This window comes from Cryptomeria japonica, chromosome 7 (assembly GCF_030272615.1).
Source record: "Cryptomeria japonica chromosome 7, Sugi_1.0, whole genome shotgun sequence".
Classification (NCBI taxonomy): Eukaryota; Viridiplantae; Streptophyta; class Pinopsida; order Cupressales; family Cupressaceae; genus Cryptomeria; species Cryptomeria japonica.
The window spans coordinates 466,723,242-466,743,343 of record NC_081411.1 but is presented as its reverse complement, the minus strand read 5'-3'; positions in this window follow the sequence as shown (position 1 = coordinate 466,743,343).

Below are 20,102 nucleotides of genomic sequence, written 5' to 3'. Positions count from 1 at the left end.
AAAGAAGATAACCAATCTTGGTTAATCTGGGACAAGTCCTATAGAAATTGGAGAATCATCTAAATCCAAAAGGATGAAGGATGATAAAAGGAACAATTTAGGAATGAAAGGTATGGAGTTTTCCCTCCTTGCAATCATTGTGGTAAACCGGGTCATATGTCTGATGTCTGTCAAAATCAACCGATTAGTCAAAAGAAGTCTTTCACCTTTGATGGTTATTGCCATAATTGTCACAAGTATGGTCACACTGCTTATGAGTGTAGATCTCGATCTAGCAGCATGTCAAATAGAAGAATCTTTAATGGATATTGCTTTACATGCAATAAATATGGACACAAAGCTAAAGAATGCATGTTAAAGTCAAATGTATCAAGATCACCATTCAAACCGATTAGCCCTAATAAAAGGAGTAATCAATTCAATGCCACATGTTCCATTTGTGGTAATTTTGGTCATGGTGCAGCAAATTGCAGAATGAGAATGGGTCAGCAAAATAATGTAGGACCATGGAGAACAACTGGTATGGCTTGTTTCAATTGCCATAAGATATGTCACTTAGCCAAACAATGTACGAACTGATCCTATAACCGGTCTGAAGATAGGAACCAGTTTGGCAAGAAGAAAGGGCAAGATGCCCTGAAAGGAAAGAAGACAAGTGAAAAAGTGAGGAATGAAATAAAAAAGACATGGATTAAGAAGGAAGAAAGAAAAGAAGGACAAATTCATTCTGAAACTAAGTCATCATCCACCGGTAATGACAGTTCCTCTTCAAACTAGGCGTACTGATGCTTAGGGGGAGCACATATGGTAAGATCATTATTGAATCCCCTCGACTGATATGAGGTTATGTCTATTTGTATAGTTTAGATACATAAAAGTTTGTTTAAAGATGTTTTTTATTGGTAAATGTTTTGAGGGTTAGTGTAAATGTTGTTTGTGTACCAATATCTGTAACAAGCAACTGGTAAAATTTAAATCAGTGTACGTTAGGTTGTAAATGGTCAAAATTACACTAACTAGTTGTTGCATTGAAGCATTGATAAACCTTAATGGATAAATAAAGAAATATAATTTCATTTACCTTGCTTTCTTGTGAACATTATTGAGCTCTCATGCAACCTAAGACAATAAAAATCTTGCTAGTGCTATTTGTGTGAAGTGATCAAGCAACGTTATAGTGGTGATTGGCAACCCTAGAGGAGAAGGTACTCTAGGTATTCAAACCCTATTTTGAATAATTTGTTTGAATGATTTTTGGAGAGTAATTTGAGGCACGATAACAAAATTTTGAATCTGATTTTTGGAGGGAATTCTAGAACCAAAACTAAAGACTAATATATTCACATCATTCATTTTGATAGATGTTGTTGTCAATGTGAAAAAGATCTATGTGAATGTAAACAGGGGGAGCAGAATAGAGTGCAGCAGATAAAGGTATGAATCGATGAAGCTGACACCGATCAGAAGAACAGAGCATGAAAAGTGGATTTATGAGATAGATGTAGTGTCATTAGACAAATCAATCATATTTTTTGCCTTCTAACAATTGCAGCATTGTAAATCCCTTAATAGGGTGAACCTTAACCAGTTCTTTATATAAAATCTCTTAACCGAGTCACTTCAGATATGAAGTTGTAAAATCCTTGAGCAAGGTGAACTTTTAACAGGTTCTAAGGTATTTTTAATTGGATACAAATCACTTCCAACAAGGTGATGTTCTAAGAAAGAACTAGTTGTAAGCTCTTAACAGGGCACTCTTTTTCACTGTAGTAAAAGAGATTATGGTTTATCCCCATCGTGGTTTTCTCCCTCTAATCGAGGGTTTCCACATATAATTGCTAGTTTTATGTGATTTTATTTGTTCATGCAAATCTCTTTTCTTTGATGTTCTCTGCTTTCATGATTTATGCCATGCTTAAGTTATTTTTGAAGGATAGTTGCACACCGGTCATCTTGAATGTTTGAATTGTGTATAAATTGTTTTGACTGATTCAACCCCCCCTCTCATTCACCGGTTAATATTAATAGGATCAAGTGTCCCCATGTCGATGTTGAAGAGTACCCCCTCCAAAAGTGGTGAACTACTCCACATTGCTGAAAAAGGTGCCCCAAGATCTAGTGGAGAAGAATTTAGAACAAGTCCTAAAGACTCACATGTTTCCTCTAAGAATTAAGAGACCTCCTCCAACCATTATACAAAAGTATCCACAATCATGTCAACCTCTAAAGAATGATCATGTTGAGAATGCACAAGAGGGTCAGAGTGTTCCCTTGCAACAATCAAAGAAGGATCATCTTCATCAAAGAGAAGATGAATGTCATCAATGATGTCTCCCAAATTTGCAATGTAGGACTCCACAAACAAACCTACAATGGTTGTCAAGTAGTCACCCCAATCAACTGAAGTTGGAAGACAAGGAATATCTTGTTGCACGGAATCCCAAGAAGGCAAAACTATAGCACTAGCTACATCATCAGGTGCAATAGGTGATGTGATATCAATAGGAGGAGATGAAATGGAAGGCTCAAGAATAGGGTCACATGTGAGAATCCCCAAGTTCAAGTACCCAAAGTTCTCAAAATATGAATCATCAACCTAGGAAGAATCAACCTCATCAATAGGACCAAAATATGAAAAGGAGTACAACCAAGATGCATGATCAACCACCCCAGTCATAATGATAGCTATAGTCTCCAAGTCTCTAATAATAACTGAATCAGGTGTGAACTCCATAGTTTTCCTAGTTGCCCCATGTCTGATTTGATAGATGGAAAGAAGATTGTTTGTAAAGTGGGGTATACACAACACATCATTGAAGGATTTATCCCTAGTGATACTAGATCCTTTCCCAATCACATCCATGTATGTATGATTTCCCAGCAAAATCTATGGCATGTGGCAAGGCTCAAATGAAAAGAACATAGACTGCAAAGATGCCATATGATGAGAATCCCCTGAATCTAGAAGCCATCTCCTTGAATTAAGACTTGTAGTAGCACATAGAGCTTGTCCCTTTCCTTTATCTATCCCAAAAGAGTGATCCTTTTCTTTATCCTTTTCCTTGGAAGAAGAATCTGATGTAGACATTCTACAAGGCAAACTAATTTTGTTCTTCTCAAGAAGATGTTTCAACCCATCAATATCCTTTTTGTAACAATGTTGATCATCATGTCCTGACTTCTTGCAATATGAACAAAAAGTATTGTCCTTATTTGATATCCTCTTAGGTGAGGATGTAGAATCACCTTGTTGTGGAGAGGATAATTGTGCTCCATCTCATTGTGGTTTAGACTTAGGTTGCTTTTGGTTCTTGTCTTTTCCTTGATTGCTTTGATTCCCTTTATTAGCCACCAATATTAGTGACTTTGAAGATTTGAGAATCCCCATCTTAGTCAGCTTAGATTGCTCAAGTATCAACATCTTTGTGAATTCATCAAAGGAGGGAGAAGTGTATGAGGAACCTTGAGCTAACCTATGAGTGTGAAATCTAGATACAAAGGTTGCATACTCTGATGGAAGCTTGTCCAACAAGTTGTAAACCAATTGAGCATCCTTTTTGTCAATGCAACAATCATTTAGATTTTCTCTTAGCTCATTTTATTTTGTGATATAATCTTGGATTGTATAAAAATCCTTGGGATCTAATGTTGTGAGTTCACTATCAAGCTTGTAGCCCTTAATCTCATCAACTTGGCCATACAATTTGTCATAAATATCCCAAGCCTCTTTAATTGTAGTACATTTATCAATATGAAAAATGAGGTCATCTGATACATATTTTATCAAAGGTCCAAGTGACATAGAATTCTTAGTGAGCCATTCAATTTGAGCATTAGGATCAGCCTTGGGATCAGGTGGTGTTGTTATTGTTCCATTTACATAATGAATGAGTCCTTTTTTCTGTTAGTTTACTCGAAGCCTTAATCTTCCATGACGCATGACTATGAGGAGTCAAAAGTGGAAATTTAGGAGAACCCATAGCACCAAAATGAAAAACACAAGATAGAGAGAGACATAATCACACAAGACACCCCCCCAAAATACTCAATCAAGAAACCCCCCCCCCCCCCCCCCCAAATGATGATATGACACTTTATACTTAGTGTGTGCACAATGGGCCACTGCAAGGTGGACTTTTGATTTCAATTTTACAAATTCCTCAAATAGGATAAAAGAGACTTCCACAAATATTGCAAGTGATCTAAACTGAGATCCAAGCAAAATACAAGTACCAGTAGGTCAAAAATGACCAAATACTGAAAGTACAATTTATACTCAAAATCACTGCAAACTAATGATAGATTATGAAAGTAGATGAAAAATTCTACACTTTCAAAACAAATAGCACCTGGAAAGGAGGTCATATGACCCCAAACGAAGCCTTTGAAGTTGCAAAATTGAGGATTAGATAGGTACAGTCATCAAAAACTACATATTGTGAAACATCTGTCCACCAAAATCAAAAAATTCCTCTACCACTATGAAGAGCCCAAAAAATTAGTCCAAATAAAAATGAAAAGTCCATTGGAGAGAGGGTCAAAAAATTTTAAAAATGGGCTGACATAGTGCTGACATCATTATTTCATGAGCTTAAATTTGATGACCATTTGATCGTCGCACCTCCCCTGTCGATCGTACGAAAAAGCTAATGTGTCACTATATGGAAGGATGACGTGGATGGGTTGACAAGGTGCTGACGTGGCTTGCTAAATGTGCACGTCGTATGGTACAATGACAAGTGGCAAGGTGATTGGGTTGCCCACATGGCTGGTGAGTCAGCTAATGACAGTGTTGTTGATGTCACTATTCAAAAATCTACGTTGCAAACTTGGTGTCATGCCCAGACTTTTGGGCGAAAAATGCAACAATTTTTTTTTCAAAACAACATGAAATACTAAATTACTTGATAATACAGATGAGATAAATAAATTTATCTAAGCTAAAGGTTAACTCATGCATTAAATGAATGGGATCCTAGAGTTAATTTAATTAACTTAACCACTCAAGTGTTAACATTTTTACGTGAAAATAATTCTCCAAAAGAAAGTGTCTTTACCACTTTATTAATTAATAAAATAATTTAACCAAATAATCCTTTAATTACAAATCAAGAGATATTAATTATCTCAACTGGTATTTAATTGCACTAGGAATAATTAAAATAATGTTATCAATTATTTTATTGAATTTAAAATAATTGATTGGGCAAATGTAAATAATGCTATTAGATTCGACTAATTAAGTTAGCTAAAAAAAACAATATAATAATTAACTAACAATGAACTCCACATTATTGTCGAAGTAAATCCCCTTTAAATATTAAATATCAAGTATTTAATATTCGACCAATATTGACCCTTATAGACTAAAATTTTACATTATACTTTCAATAATTTCCATTAATAAAATTTCCAAAATAAATTTAACCTAAACATCCATATATATATATACATATATATATATATATATGTATATATACATATGTATATATATATATATATGTATATATACATATGTATATATGTATATATACATATATATATATACATATATATATGTATATATACATATATACATATGTATATATACATATATATACATATATATATATGTATATATATGTATATATACATATATATATGTATATGTATACATATAAATAATCTCCTAAAATAAAATTTACATTAAGAAGTAATTACCTCTTTATATCTATTTGGGATTTTCGCTCAGCAGATTGGAGGGAGAAAATCGCTTAAAGTTAGTGATATCGTTGGTAGTAAAGGAGTTTGTTGGCCTTAGACATACAAATTCGCCTCGACCAATATCATAAATTCATACATTATAAACTGAAAAGGAAGAGTTTCTAAACATCAAGTCATTAAAAAAGGGAACCAAAAGCTTTGTCAAAGACCAAAGCCCAAACGAATCTAGGGTGCCAATTTCGATCGAGATTGTGACAGTAGGGTTTCTTATTTTCATCGAATTGTAGAGTATGCTGATCAGAATTGCAAGACTAAGGTGAAATTTGGGGTTTCCTCTATCCCCACAATTTTGCTCTTACCTCATCATCAAGGCTTCAAATTATACCAAGAAAGACAGTGATATTTTTAGGAAGGAGAGGAAATTTCTTTTGATGTGTTTTGAGGGTGTGTTAAGGAAGTTTCAGCTCTGTATCAGCCTGAGGTAAAATTGCAGTAGATAGCTTCCTTCCCTTGATTTTGTCTATCACTCATCTTTTAGGCATTAAATTTTATCATTGAAGGTTGCGCTACATTTGTGAAGTGAAAGAAAACTCTTTAGGAGAAGAATTTATGTGCTGGCTGCTACCTTTCCATTGTTATCATAACTGATTTGCAGCAGGGGCGATTTAAAGATTAATTCGATTTGGTATTAGAAAGGGCTCCCAAGCTTGGTCATTGATGCAACCTAGGTGATCATTTTGTGTCAAGTCATGGTGATATTAGTTGTCTATAATTGTGGCCTTAGATCTAAGTACTGCAGCAGTAAGGACAAACTATGTGAAGTTTTGATTTGGTCTTGGGAGTGTCTTTTGACATCATTCCTTGCTTATACATATTAGGCAATTGGTCCAGGGTTTTGCAGGGAGAGTGAACTATTCATCTTTGTTTCCTGTGAATCACGATTAGCTGCTTCAGTCACTATGGACCTCTGAAGGTTTTTCCACCATTGCATAACTTTTTGGTCTGCTACCCTAGTAAAAACAGAGATAAGACTGTAATTTCTTGCTTGGTATGGGTGAAACTAGGGTTATTGGTGAGTGGGCTGATGTGGGTTGGGATGATTCACCACATGTCCCACAGCTGGTCTTCACGAAGGGAAAATGGGTAGATATGGTGACATAGAATTGGTTGAGGGAAAACTTAAGAAATTTTAGACCAGTCTCCAAGTATTTTTGGGGTTTTTTCAGAGGTCCAAGCAGTCGAAATTAGCAGAGTATGGACAGATCTGGTGAAGGGCATCAATGATTTTTGGATCGTAGGCATTTCGGTCAGGACCCACGGAAAAAGTTTATCCCAAATCATTTAAAGGGGCTTCCAGGTAAATGATCTATAGAGTTGGGAGGAAAACCATCCTATGCAAAAGTTGTGAAGTTTTCATCTGTAAATGAGGCAATTAGGGTTTCTCGGCTGAATGCTGGTGAAAAGATGATGGACAAATAGTCTAATAGTAACCCACTTGAGTTATCTTCATCACATCAAAGGGGGGATAAGGTAAGGGAATCTTCGACATCAGGAAAAGACAATAAGGTAAGTGAAAATCAAACTGACTCTGATTTAGGAGGTGGGTCTTCACAGGTATGGGCTCTTGTTCCATGCATTGACTTACTTGATTTTGTTGTGGATTTGAAAGCTCATTGTTTGCATACACATGCTATTTTTGGGGAAATATGGGGGGATGCAACTAGTTTATCTAAATTTCATCATAAATTGTAGAAAAAGTGGTTTGATATGCGTTATTTTCAATTACTCTTTGCAAATACATTTATTATTGTTTTCAACTCTTCTTTTGTTAGGGATGAAGTTTTAAAATCTTCACATTACTGGTTTGGTAAAAATCTAGTGTTTGTTTCGGCTTGGAAACCATTTTATATCCCTGCTTGGTCAAGCTTTAAATTAGTTCCTTTCTGGTTTGGCTTGCCCAAATTACCGTTTGAATTTATGGACCCAAAGGTTTTGGAACAAATTGGTAATACTTGTGGTTCTTTCTTATCATCAAGATTTGATTTTGTGGAGGGGGAGGTTTTGGTAAAAAACTGTGTGCTGACTAAACCTAATAATGTTTGCCCTCAGACCTGTATCATTAAATCTCATGAGGGTATCTAGAAAAAACCAATTAATAAGTTGGAGAAAGACTTTGGTAAAACTTCCTTGCAATTGGATGCTCCTTTTCTTATGGATTTTTTGAAATCATCTATTCTGGATAAGGCAAGTAACCATAATCCATTTCTGGATAAACTATTAGTTAATGGTTCCATTGGGAAACATCCTACTACTTTTGAGCTTAACCAGGCTATGAGGGATGTTGGGAAGTGAGAGGTTTATGTTGTGTCTCACGATCCAGAGTCTATAGGGTTATTTTCAAGTAAGGATAAGCCAGTAGCTTACCAAAATATTGTGGTTTCAAGGGACAACAATGTGGATGATCTGCTTCCAAATCTCACTACCTCGAATTCCTTGGATAAGTCACTAAATGATGGTGGTGGGAATCATGTCTATCTTGTGAAGTTAAAAGAATACTTAGAAAGTTGTCAGGGGATTGGTCAGATTTTTGTGAAGAATGATGGGGTTGTCTCAGAGTCTAATGTTGGGGTTTCTGCTCTAGGGTTTCCCGATGATGCTATCCTTGCTCAACAAGTCAAAGAATTGGTGTCTAATTCTTCATAGCATGTTGATGTGGATGTGGATAATAACACTGCCTTAAGAAATAATATTCAGTTGGGAGACATTCCTGTTATTGTGCCAGATGAAAATCTGGTTCACCAAGTAAATGATCTTTTTAAAGATCACGAGCATCAAATGGATGAGGACATTACAAATAGGGTTATTTGTTCCATTGAGAATGACTTTGGGGGAATTAAATTGACCCTTCCTATTTCTGCATCTGCTAACCCTTTTGAGGTTTTGGCCTCATCAGAAGTGGGCATCATATATAATATAGTCATGACTTCTCCTAAGTCAAATAAGAGTTTGCCAATTGTTCAAACTACTCTAATTAGGGCTTCATCTGTGGTTTCTCCTGGTAGGGGTAGGCCTCCAAAGAATCGAAAGACTCAATTGGAAATTGATGCTGGGATTCAGCAGACTTTGTCTCTTTCTCCTAGTGTTGGTAAAAGGAATCATTTAGTTTCTCTTGGTGATGCTATGAAAGGAAGTGGTACTCCTAAGGGTAAGAGGAGTAAGAGGTCTATTATCAGTCCTCTTATGACTAGGTCAGGGGCTGTGAAGAGTAATTTTCAAAGTAGTTTTGGAGAAGGGAAGTCTTCTCCATCTAAAGGAAAGAGGGGAGCCTTGGTCTCCCCTTGAGAGCAATGAGAATTATATCTTGGAATGTTAGGGGCTTAAATGCCCCTAGAAAGAGGTGCTTAATTAAGTCCCAAATGGACTTAGTTAAGTGTGATATTTTCATGTTGCAAGAGACAAAATTATCAAAGGAGTCTGCTGATTTGGTTTTTTCTTCTTGGAGAAAGTGGGAATTCCTCTCCTCTCTAGCTTGTGGTGCGTCAGGGGGTTTGGCAATGCTTTGGAATAACTATAACATTGAGGTTGAGCTAGTTGCTTCTACTGTAAATTGGATGTTGGCCTTAGTTAAAAGCAAGCTTTCGAAAGTTAAGTTTTGGCTTTTTAACATTTATGCTCCTTCTGGTATTCAAAGGAAGACTAAATTATGGGGAGATCTTAAGAGAGTTTCCTCCCCTTTAAGGCATGGTCCCTTTATAATCTTTGGGGGGAATTTTAATGCTATCACTAACTTGGGAGAAAAGAAAGGAGGTATTCTTCCTAATAAAAAAATTATGGAAGACTTTGGGATGTTCATTAAGGACATGCGTCTTTTTGATTGTTAGTTTCAGAATGGGATTTTCACATGGACAAATATGCGAAGAGATTTTTCTCAAATTGCGAAAAGGTTAGACCGGTTTTTGTTATCAGATGTTTGGATTAATTCAGAGTTCGAATTTTTTTCCTCTATTCTTCTAGTTTCGTGGTCAGATCATTTTCCAATTTCCTTATCAATTCTGGAAGATAAAGCGCCTTTTAAGTCACCCTTTAAATTTGAACCTATGTGGTTTAGAGATTCTTCCTTTTTGCCTTTGCTCAAAAAATGGTGGAGTTCTACTCCTTATTGCTCTGGATCCCGAATGTTTCAGATTGCTAAGAAGTTAAGATTTTTGAAATTTAATATTAGAGAATGGAATATCTTGCATTTTAAGAACATCTTTCAGGAAAAACAGAGGATTCAAGATATGATTGAATGTCTTAATTCACATGTGATTCAACATGGTATGGTGCCTCGTGTTTTTGATGAACTAAAATTGCTAAAAGTAGAGCTTGAAGAAGTTTTGTCCAGAGAAGAAATCTATTGGAGACAAAAATCGAGGGAGATCTGGCTTTCAGATGATGATAGAAATACAAAAAAATTTCACTCTTCAACAAAAATTAAGAGAAGTAAAAATATGATATCTTGTATTGAGTGTCCAAATGGCAGACTTTTAATAGAACAAGAGGATATTGCTTCATAGGCAGTTAGGTTTTTTAAGTCACTATTGTCTTCAAAGCATGAAGATCTTCATAATAACATTTCTTCTAATATTCCTTCTCTGGTATCTTCGAAAGATAATAAAATGTTGATGTCTCCTTTTTCTTTGGATGAAGTTAAGAATGTTGTTTTTTCAATGAACCCTGATAAGGCTCTAGAATTGGATGGCTTTACTCCTTTATTTTTTCAGAAATGTTGGGATTTTGTGGGAAATGATGTCTTATTGGCCCTTGAGGAAGCTAGAAGGAATAGATCTGTTTTGAAAGAGCTTAATAATACAATGATTGCAATTATTCCAAAAAAAGAGGTTACCAAGACATTTGCTGATTTTCGCCCTATTGCTTTATGTAATACTTTGTACAAGATTTTTACCAAGGCTATTTCTTTAAGGTTGGCTAAACTTCTACCTAAGATCATTTCTTTAGAACAAGGTGGTTTTGTTCCACGAAGGGAGATGGTAGAGGGAGCTATAGTGGCACATGAGGTTTTGCATTCTATTTCTACTTAGAGAATCTCGGCCATGATCCTCAAATTAGATATGATGAAAGCATATGATAGAGTAGAATGGGGGGCGTTGTGTGTTGTTCTACTTAAATTGGGTTTTTCCAAGGCATGGGTCAAATGGATTCGTGCTTGTATTTCTTCTGCAAGGTTCTCGGTTCTAATTAATGGCTCCCCTTGTGGTTTTTTCTCCTCTTCTAGGGGTTTGAGGCAGGGGGATCCCCTGTCTCCTTTCTTGTTCATTCTTCTAGCTGAAATGTTCAGTTGGGCTATAAGAGCCGCTAAGCTGGGAGGGCTTTGGAAGGGAATTAGGATTCAGAATGTTCCAAAAAGCATTTTGCATTGCTTGTTTGCAAATGATACCTTGTTATTTGGGCAGGGCTCTTTGGGTGAGGCAAGAGTGATAAAGGGGATAATACAAAATTATACATCCTTTTCTGGTTAGAGAATCAATGTTGATAAGTCAAAGATTTTTTTCCTTCATGCTTCACAATTGGTTCAGGATAGATTGAAGATTTTTTGGGGATTTGCATCTAGAAATATTCCTTGTTCTTATCTTGGTATACCTTTCTTCATTAAGGAGGATAGAGTTGAGTTTTGGGATAAGATCATTTCAGTTATCTCTAGAAGGATCCTATCCTGGAATCATAGATGGTTAGCTTTGGCTGGTAAGATTGTTCTTATTAAGTCTATCCTAAATGTTGTTCCTATTTATCTCATGTCTATTTTGCAGTCTCCAAAAGTGGCTCTTGTTAGTTTGCAAGATACTTTGAGGTCCTTCATTTGGAGTAATAATAAAGATGGTAAGAAGAAACTCCCTCTGGTAGCATGGGATAAAGTTTGTTTGCCTAAAAACCTTGGGGGCACAGGCATTAGGAGTCTAGAAAGTCAGAATTTAGCCTTAGGTGCTAAGTTGGTTTGGAAATTGTATGAGAGACCATTCTCCTTCTGGGCACAAATTATGTTTGCTAAATATTTAAATAATGGACCAAGAGAATATGTTTTTCAAGTTTCTAATTTATCGTCTGGTTCAGCTATTTGGAATTTTCTATGTAAATGTAGATCAATGATTTTGCCTCATCTCTCATGGATTATTCATAATGGTAGAAAAGTCAGGTTTTGGGAGGAAGTTTGGAATGGACATCCCCCTCTGGTGAACTTGAGGGATTGGTCTCCTTTAATTTCCACTCTTTCTTCCCTTTGGGGTGTCTTTGTGGCTGATTATTTTGAAATTGAGTATAGTGGGAATCTTAAGGTGGCAAAATGGAAAACAATTGAGTTTTTAGATATTGATCAAAATGTGAAATTGGAATATGAAAAGATGTTGGCGGAGAGAGTAATAATTCTTTTTGATGCTGACGTTGAGCTTATCTGGACAAGGAATATCTCTGGTAAGTACACAGTTAAGGATGGCTATAATTCTCTCTTGGTTGCTAAAGATTTATCTACTTGGCCATACAAGTTGTTTTGGCATATGGCTTGCCTCCCAAAGCCTGGTGCTTTTGCTTGGTTAGCAGTGCAGGATAGGGTCCTTACATGAATGAGGTTGGACAGGTTGGGTATTAGTGTAGTATTTTCTTGTGTCTTTTGTAATAAACATTTAGAATCCTCTGCACACTTGTTTCTTCATTGTGATTTTGCCTATGCTTGTTGGCAGTGGTTGTTTGAAAAGCTTAATCTTTCCTTTGTTATTGGTAAGGATCTCCTTTCCCACTTTAGAGCCTGGCCTCTCCTGTTTGCCTCATCTTTCTATGCATGTCTTTGGATTATTTCTCCATCTATTGTGATTTGGAATATTTGGTTAGAATGTAATAATATGATTTTTAAACAAACAAGTTCTTCCTTGGCTGAGGTTTTATTGAGGATTGAATCTTCCATCTCTGAAGTTGCTTTGTCTTTTATCTATAAGAATTTGGAAACCCTTACCTCTTTTTCTCATTGGGATGGTAGGGTAGCTCGATTTTGGAGAATGTTATCAGTCTTACCTTCTCATGGATCTATTTTAAATAAAACTAATGCTAAAAGTAAGAGAAATTTTGCTTGCTGGAAACCTCCTCTGCATGGGCACTTTAAATTGAATTTTGATGGTGCTTCTCATGGGAACCCTAGCCTGGCAGGGGTAGGTATCATATTTTATGATCATAAGGTAAGATTTATTCAGGCTTGTTGTCATGCGATTGGTTTTAAGTCTAACAATTGTGCAGAATTCTTTGCTTTGTCCTTTGGTTTGGATATGGCTATATCTTTGGGAATTAAGGACTTGATAATTGAGGGTGATTCTATGGTTATTATTCAAAGTGTCATGAAAAAGAAGTTGAATTGTTGGCAATTACAATATATACTTGATCGTATTTTGTAAAAATTAGACTTTTTTGATTCCTTCTTGATTTCCCACTGTTATAGGGAAGTGAATAAGATTGCGGATTTCTTGGCTAATTTAGCCATCGACAGTGATGCTAATATGCGAGAGGTAAGTGTGGATGAGATCCCTTCCTCGGTTTTAAAATTTTTGAAGTAAAGAAAGGCATAGTTGTTGTCTTCATCTACCTCCTTATTTGGTGTGGCTTTTGTTATGTTAGATCACAATGTTTATTTTGATAGGGTGTCTATTTATGGTTTCATTTATGCTATGTGGTATCATTCTAACTAGTGGTTGGAGAATTGTGTTTCATAGACAGGGGTGGTTCAGACTGGCATTTTTTGGCAGCAATGGATATGCATCCTTCAGTGATCATACTTTAATCTCCCTTCTATATGCTTCTATTGGTGGCTTCCTTTATATCTAATGTGCCTTATGTAATTGGGATGGGTTTTTTGATGTACTCTTCCAATGGGCATTTGGTATTGGGTAGAATAGGCTTGTGTTACTTAAGCAATACTAAAGGGTTTTCTTATTGGTTCTTTCCCTTCAGTGCTTTTTGAACCAAACACTATAAAAAAAAAACTTTTAAAATTTAATATAGTTCAGTGGTTCTATCCACTTTTATCAAAAAAAAACAAAACATTGATTATATTCAAATGGGGGATTATCCTTTTCAAATTTGCAAAGGTTTTCCCCCCTTTATTTGTTTATTTTATTATTATTTTCTTTTACAATCCTAACTAGGGTTTGTTTATTTTTATATTTAAACATTATTTATTTTTGTCAATATCTAACCCTAACTCGAAATTGGGTTAGGGCTTCTTTACTTCAAACACATTTTTCTTGTTTGAATGTGTGTGTGTGTGCAGGTGGTGGCCATGGCAGAGGAGGCGGGCGAAGGGGGTCACGTGGTGCAGAGGGCCGAAGGGCCATGATAGCATGGCGATCGAGGGTTTGATAAGGGTCAGGGGTTTAAGGAAGGGCCGCATAGGGACGGTCAATGGTGTCACTGTGGGTGGTACCCACAGGATGCCCGCAATCGTACCTGTGGGTCGCGGTCCACAGTGGCGATCAAGGCACTAATACATTTGGGGTCAAATTCCGACGGAGGTTTCCGACGGACAAGGAGCATTGTGTGAAAATTTGATTTTTTTTTTTTTAAATGCCCATGTTCGTCGGAATTCCGACGACCTCGGACATTTTATTTTCTAAAAAAAAACACAAGGCATTTTCATTTTGAAAGCAAACCGAAGCCGTCTTGCCTCCCTGCCCCCCCCGTTGGAGCGATCTCTACACAAGCAAGGTAAGAACTCTTTGTTTTTCAATGAAGGCAACTAAATTTTTTTCGCAACTGGTTTTTTTTTTTGAATTAATCCATTTTGTGCATATCCTGCGATCTTAAAATTCCATGAAATGACATCTCTTTGAGGTATTCCGTCATACAATTCACATGCTGTGTGTATGCTACCCCATTTTGCGATTAAAACCCCCTTTGATTATGCTTTGATGCTACCCCATGATTGGAATTGGATGTTGTGTCTTCGGGTTCGGGTGTCCAAGCAACTATTACTTCCCGGAACTATTGCTATCCCACCCTACCTATAGTTTGATAGCTATACAACCAAAATCAAGAAACTTGCCATTCCATATATGGATGGAAGCCGGAACCGCTAATCCATGAACAGGAAGGCGGGTAAACCATTACCCAAGGATAGATAGAAACTAGATACCGGATGAGGAAACTAGGGGTGGGTGGATATCGGGATTGTGTGTGGTGTTTGAGTTGGGTCTGTGCCTCAAAGTTAGGGTGAGGGCCGAGGAGGGAGGAGAGGATGTGTATGCGAGGGGAATGAGGGAGATTAGTAGTATGAGGTTTAGGGTAGAGATTGGTGATTCCATTTTCAGAGGTTATTGAGGAGGGGAATGTGGGGAATAGGAATAAATAGGTTGTGATTGTGAGAGTGGGTGAATTGGATTAAATAGATTCACCTAAGAGACTAAGAAGATTCACATAATGATAGGTGGATTTTCCTAAAGATGAAGGGATAAGACTTAACAAAAAGAGGACTTAGGATAATGACAAGGAGGATTCATTTAAGGATATGGCATATTCACCTAAGGGATAGTGTATTCTCCCAAGAATATGGAAAAATTATTGATTGGTGGAATGACATACTAGATCAAGGAATGATACAAGGGTAGATTCACCTAAATATAGGGTAAATTCAGCTAAAAGGGTACCCATGAGATTGTGGTACTGAGTACCTATCTATGGATGGTGTATTTGGATACAAGTATGATGAAACCATGCTTGTGTATGATGAAACAAAGTCCAGATCTCTATTATAGGTCCAACATAAGATCTACTATTTGAGACACCATTTTATTAGCATATCCAATTAGGGTAATTTATGGGTTTAATTATGGATCATGTTGTCTATTTCCATGCACTATTGAACTTATTTGGATGTATTGTGATTATTTTAATATTGAAGTTATAAATAAATTATGTTTGTACCTTAGAAAGGGTAACTCCAATTGATGTTTGGGCAGTTTATTTGAAAACTTATGGTGATTATTGCCCTATGTTATGTAATGGAGTTATTTTTACACTAAGTAATTAACTAGAAAAATGAATTTGTATTGTTGTACAAGTATGATGAAACCATGCTTGTGTGTTTACATGTTTGTGCATCCTATTGAGAACCAACCTCGCTGTTGAGGAACTCAATAAATGTGGTGTTAAGTAGAAGAATGGAAAACTCAAGAAGCTATGGTGACATATTGTAGCATTAGTAGGGATTATCTCTATTGACCACACCTTTCAAAGATAGTATCCCCTAGTTCTCCTCATAGAATGGACCATTGGATGGCTCATAGTGGTATCCTATCCTACATTTATCTTGATGGCATTGTCGATAGTTGGTATGTGGTTCTTGGTACGGGTTTCCTCTTACCCTATTATCTTATTTATATCTTTGTTCCAACATGTGGAGATTGATTTTTGTCATGCTATGATGATTTTCATGTTTGCATGTGTTTTGACATTATGCAAATAGATATGATGTCACACCATACTTATGTTTTGATATAGTGTAGGTGATGGTTACATGTTGTTGATGGTAGCGATTTGGGTTCAAAGACACAATTCCACACACACACACAAATAATTGAAGATGCATTTTATATTATTCCTTCTTAGTGGCAATTACTGTTGGAATATTTGCACACATGTAGAGAGGAACTCATGTTAGATACAATAGGTTGTGTTTGATAACATTTGAATGTGCCTCATGATGTATACATATAGCTTTGGTGTGTGACATGCATGCACATTTTTCAATAAGACATATTGCTATGTGGCATGTGCCCTATGCATGTCATCTTTGTGAGGCACGTTGCTATGTGCAATGTGGCCCTAGGTGTGTCTTCTATATGAGGTGTATTGCCATGATATGTTAGGATTTGTAGTGTGTAGGCCACAAATGCATGCATGAGGGACTATTATTATAGTCATGTTTTTTGGGCATGTAGCCTAGGCATGTCTTCTCCGTTAGGTACATGGCCATGTCGTGTGGGAGTTTTTGTGTTCATGCCACAAATGCACACATGAGGGACTATTATTGGAGTCATGATGAATCTTCACTCTATTTAGCCACAATTTCTAGTCATATAGTTATGTAATGTGCACTTTTAAGGATTGTGAAGTTTCCTTCAATTATTGATGATCTCTCATCTTTGTTGCATGGGCCAACAATTTTATTTTATCTTGTTTGAATTAGTTTAATCACTATTGTGAGTTTTCTCTATTGTGTAGTTTTTGTGGCTATGCTTGATTTGCTATTGGAATTGAACACATTTATTTGACTTATTATTGTTACTATTTTTTCTTTCTTTCAATATTTATGATCTTTGGTAGTTTAGTGAAACTCTTGCTATTTTTAAATGTTGCCTTCTTTGTTGTGATGCGATTCCTCACCAAGATCAACATAGATAACCTTGGATGAGTGTATATAAGGAATCAAACATTGGGAAAGTTTGAGGATAGGGGTAAGTGTTTGTTGTATGGGTAGCTATGATCCACTTGTACATTCTTAGTGATTATTGATGGCTATGTCTTGGAGCTGGCTAATCCCATTAAACAAACAAGGGGGAAGTCATACATAATCGTATGGATCCTCCCTAGTTGTGTGTGGATTCAAGACGGCCATCATTTCATATGGTTCTTGGTTACTTTGTGAGACCATGGCATCCTCTTAGACCAATATGTGAGCCTTGTATTGTTATCCATGTAATGTGGATGAATAAGTGTATGTTTAAATAAATGCTTTGCTTAGAATACTCAAAAATGTCTCTCAGAAAGTCTGCAATAGGCAAACTTTTAGTAAGAATTTGCAGACACAATGCTCAGAAATTCACACAATCAGCTACATTAAATACGTTCTCTATTAAGTTCAATGGTTTTGGTTCGATTTGCAATTTTTGTGAAGCTTTTGCACTGAAGTTTCCATAGCCTAATTTTTTTGCCTGTGAAGAAAGACCATGTCAGATAATATCAGTGGAGAACAAAATAAGGAGACAATTGCTAGATTATGGTCTATCTTGAAAAGAAAAGGTGATGGGAAATGTTATTGTCCTTGCAAAATTTGTAAGGGCTTAAAGACTAGAAGACTTCTAATCAAAATAGCTAGGAAACATTATAGGCAACATGGTCACATTAAAGGGGGACATGATTATCATCCACTGGTAAGTTGTTCATTATATCGTTTTAACAATTTATATACATAAGAAATCACTTGATAATGAGATCATGATCATGATTTATTTATGTATATCAATTTTATATAGGTGGAGAACCCTAGAGCACATGGTATGGATCAACAAAACCCTGAGAATATGGTTTTGGAAGTGGAGGAACATGGAGGTGTGAATATCGAAGCTGAAGATAATGATCCCATGGAAGATGATGATCATGCACCAGAAAACACAATTGAAGATGATGGTACAAATACATTGATCCATGACATATTTAGTACTGGCACAGTTGATCATGATGATCAGGATGACCTTGATGTTCATGATTTACCTCTTCTTGAGAAGGCATATGAGCCCCTTTACAAAGGCTCCCAAACAACTCTTCTCTCTGTTGTATTGTTGTTGGTGAACTTGAAGGTTATGAATGGTTTATCCAACATAACAATCTCTCATCTGTTAAGGTGTGTCATACATGTCATTACAGTTAATAAATGGTGAATCATGTACCATTAATATTCTTTATATTAACACCTCAAACTTTTTTTTTTGCTATAGATTGATAGGTGAGTTTTTCTTACCACCATCAAATATTCTACCTCGCTCATACCGAGAATTATCTGCCATTATGAAAGATATTGGAATGGAGTATCAAACAATAGATGCTTGTCCCAATAATCATATTATATATCATAAACAACATGAATTTGGAATAGAATGCCCTGAATGTCATATCAGTAGATATCGAACAGATCAAATAGCAAAAAAGGTGCCTCACAAGGTTCTTCGTTATATTCCCATTATTCCACGTATGCAACGATTATTCAGGTGCACTAGCTTGGCACAATTTATGGATTACCATGCACGCAATAGAAGTTGAGATGACATTATTCGAATGCCTATGGATGGTTCAGCATTTATGGACATAGAGGAAAAGTGGCCACACTTTAAAGAAGAACCTTGTAATCTCAGGCTTTCATTGGCAGCGGACGGTGTCAATCCATTTGGAGAGTTGAGATCTGTTTACTCGGTGTGGCCTATTTTTGTTATCAACAATAATATTCCTCCATGGATGTCAATAAAGAGGGAGCACATAATGCTGGCAATGATTGTTCCAGGTATTTTATCATTTAATAGTCATCTACATTTAATTATAAATATTGCAGTAAAATGGTCATAATAATTATGTAATGTTTTTGTTCATTCCACTAGGCAAGTACAAAGTTAAAGATATGAATGTATATATTGAGCCTCTTATCGATGAGTTGCTGGAGTTATGGAATTGTGTGACCATGTATGGCATCTCTAGACCAATAGGACAAAGACAATTTCAATTCCATGCAATGCTTGCATGGACAATACATGATGCCTCAGGGCTAACACATTTTTGTGGTATGTTATAGTGTTCAAGTTGCGCATGATAATTATAATTATAAAAATTAACAGATTTAATAGAATTTTACATTATCTTGTAGGTCTTCAAACAAAGGGAAAATTTGCATGTCCAGTTTGTGGTCCAAAGATGAAATCCCGTCATTCAAAAAGTTTAGGAAAGCAAGTGTTTGATGAGTATAGGCACTTTCTTCACAAAAATCATAAGTACTGGAATATTGAAAAACATCTTTTCAATGGGAAAGAAGAGACTACATCAAAGCCACGAAGAATGACTCCTCATTTATGGAAGTTGGAATATAATAGAATTAATCGTCAAGGTAATGTCATTCCATCTAATGGTTTATGTTTGGAATTTGAATTTTTCTATCGTGTTTTGTTTACTGATGATGTAATTGATGATATTGAAGGTCATCAAGGCATGGATGGCCACCTTCCAAAGGGACTAAAAAGTTATCCCAGACAATTCAGTAGGTTGCCTTACTACGAGCAACTACAAATTGTGCATTTGTTTGATACAATGCATATTGGAAAGAATATAACAGAGACATTATGGAAAATATTGGATGGAAGGCGTGACAAAGAAAAAATTGTCAAATTTTGTAGTGACATTGTGGAATCCAATCATGCAATGAAAAATGTCATTCAATCAAATAGCAATGGAGATCAGATTAATATAAGTGCCCTTCCTTGGTTATTAACGGAGTAGAAAAGCAATTCTATAAAAGAAGTCATACGAAAAATTCGATTTCCCATAGGATTTGCTGCGAACATAAACAATCTCATATCAAAGAAGAGTGAATTTGGGCCAGGGATGAA